This window comes from Pinus tabuliformis, chromosome 9, assembly GCF_031772625.1.
Source record: "Pinus tabuliformis cultivar Carrire ecotype Pingquan chromosome 9, CPIR1, whole genome shotgun sequence".
NCBI classification, from domain to species: domain Eukaryota; kingdom Viridiplantae; phylum Streptophyta; class Pinopsida; order Pinales; family Pinaceae; genus Pinus; species Pinus tabuliformis.
Genome location: NC_142307.1, coordinates 1911045203 through 1911048255, shown reverse-complemented (window position 1 = coordinate 1911048255; position 3053 = coordinate 1911045203).

Below are 3053 nucleotides of genomic sequence, written 5' to 3'. Positions count from 1 at the left end.
TTATGGTTAATATGGTTCATTAAAGATGACAATGTTTTCCCATGGTTGACTAAGGTTGACCATGATTAGCTATGGTTTCCCATGGTTGATTATGGCTAACTATGATTGCCATGGTTAGTTATGGATGACTATTATCAACCTTAGTCAACCATGGTCAACTTTTTTCAACCATGATCAACCATGTTTCACTAATGGTTAACACGGTTTGATCATTTTGACCATAGGTGAGCATGGTTTGACCAATTTGACCATGGTTGATAGTAGTTTTCTATGATATATTATGGTTGTCCACATTGAAAATGGATGGCCATCCATATTTGACCATAGTGTCCTTTGTTGACCACCTTGGACCGTTCTAACAATGGTTTGGCATGTTTAGAATGGTTGAGCATGGGTTTATAATGGATTTTCAAGGTAGACTATGGTGATTATGGTTGAGATGACCATGGCTGATCATGATTGAATGAGGTTGACCATTGTTGGCTATGGCTAAGTAAGGTTAACTACAATTGACTATGTTTGATTATGGTCAACCATGGTGACTAGAGTAAACTATGGTTGACCATTGTGATCATAGTTAACTATGGTCAAGCATACTTGACCATGGTTAAGCATAAATAACCATAGTCAACCAAGGTGACTAAAGCTAACTATGGTTGACCACCTCGACTATGGTTGGTCATGGTTGGTGATGTTTAGCCATGGTTGTCTAAGGTGACTATTATTGAATGAAGATGACCATGCTTAATAAGCGTAGACTAAGGTTAACCATGGTTAACTATCATTATTTGGTTTGGCTATGGTTGTCCATGGTTAAGCTCAATCAACAATGATCAAGCATGGTATACATGGAAAATTGTGATCAACCATGGCCATATTTGGTTAACCGGAGTCACCCATAGAAATCATGGTTAGCCATGATCAAAATAGGTAAAAATGTGTTCACCATAATTAATGTTGTAATTTGTTCATCATGTTGTGACATTATTATTTTTTTATGCATTGCGACATTATTACTTGTTGGTAACATTGTGAAAACACGTTTTTGTTCATCACATTGCCATGTTGATTTCATTTTATTAGATTATGAAATTAATTTTGTTTCTCACATTGTAATATTGATTTTTTTCATTACATTGCAATGCTAATTTTTTTCTCATAACATACAACATCAATTTTTGTTATTCACAGTGTTATGCCAATTTATATTCATCGTATCACACCATTGATTTGTGTTTATATATATCTATATATATATCTAGATATATATATATATATATATATATATATATATATATATATATATATATATATATATATATATATATATATATTTGTCACGTTCCAATAGAAATTTCTGCTTGTCACATTTGCATATATCAACGAGATTGACTAATGTTGTTGCATTATGACATTGATTCTTCTTTGAATTTTATGATGTTGATATCTTGTTAGTCACATGTGACATCAATTTTTGAGCATGGTTTTCTTTGGTCAATTGTTGTTGCCTATGTTTAGAAACATTTAACTATATATATGAGTGTGAAATCTGGAGCGATCGGGAGAGCTAGGGTTCTGAGGAAGAAACCCTTGACGGCGCCGACAACACAGAGGTACGCGTTCAGGCTCTACACAGGATTCTCTGCAGCGTGACAGCGCTGAAGGGGATCAGCGAAGGACAATGGTTACGCCTCAGGGGGGGCGTCAAAGCCCTCCCCCTCACTACACAGCCCAGAGGCTGAGGTCATCTTTGGATCAGTTGATCCGGACATTCTCAGCAAAGGGAAAAAGCAACAAGGAAATGACAATGATCCACCAGAAGAACAAGAAACTCAGGGGAACAACCCGAAGGTCACTTCCTCTACCTGCCGACCTGTAGCCAAAGAAAGGCCGTGAATAGAACTGCCCAGAGATAAGATCGATAGAAGGATAGAGTTTATGAAAGATCATGCTATCATTGGAAAATTCATAGGGTTTTGGCCAACTGAGAGAGCCTTAAATGGCTGGATTGCGGCAAAATGGAAACCTAAGGGAGATGTCACTCTCCAGCTTGGACCGAAGGGCTTCTTTACTGCCATCTTTTTTTGCCTAGAGGACAAATACAGGATCCTAGGGGGAGGACCATATTTCTTCAACTCGGCAGGTCTCTACATGAGGGATTGGATGCCCAGATTCAACCCTGACAAGGAAGATCTCACTTGGGCACCAGTATGGATCCGATTATACTCACTCCCCGATGAATATTGGGAAGAAGATTGTCTAAAGGGCATAGGAAACGGAGTGGGAGAATACATCAGGGCAGCAGAAGAAACCAAATCTCGGAAGTATATCTCCTATGCAAGAATATGTGTCTTTATCCGTCTGAATGAAGCTTTACCAGAGTCTGTTACCCTTGCCCATCGCGACGAGGAGTGGATCCAGCCTCTTGATTATGAGCATGTGCCTTTCAGGTGCAGAAGATGCCATGCGCTGGGGCATCTGTTTAGGGACTGCCCTCTCAATGTCAAAGCCAACTCCTCTGATCCTTCTGAATCCCCATCTCAGGATGGTTTCACCAAAGTCCCCAGTCGGAAGCGCTCGCATAAAAAGCATCAGAATGGGTCCAAACCCCAGCCTACCAAACCCCATCATCCCGCTTCCAAGAATAGCTTTGACATTCTAGTCGATTTCTCAGATGATCAGCCCCTTGACACTGACAATATCCATGCACGCCCTTCCTCTTCCACCCATCCCCCTCCATCCGCCCCCCCCCCCAAGTCTCAGTCTCCCATTATCATCCCAACCATCCTTAGCAGGATTCCGAAAGACTCGGCGGAGATCCCCAAGGAAATGGAGGTGGATGGGAAGATAATCCCCCCGCAGGACTCAGAGACCAATCAAGAGGAAACCAGTCAAGTACAAAAAATGGAGGAAGAGCCAGAAAGCATAGATCTACATGGTCTGGACATTATAGAACTGGAACTAGCTTGCAAGAAAAAAGCATATGAATCCATCTCTGAGACAGATCTAGAAAAGTTGGAAGTGGTCATCTCCAGAGCTTTCCACCAACACCA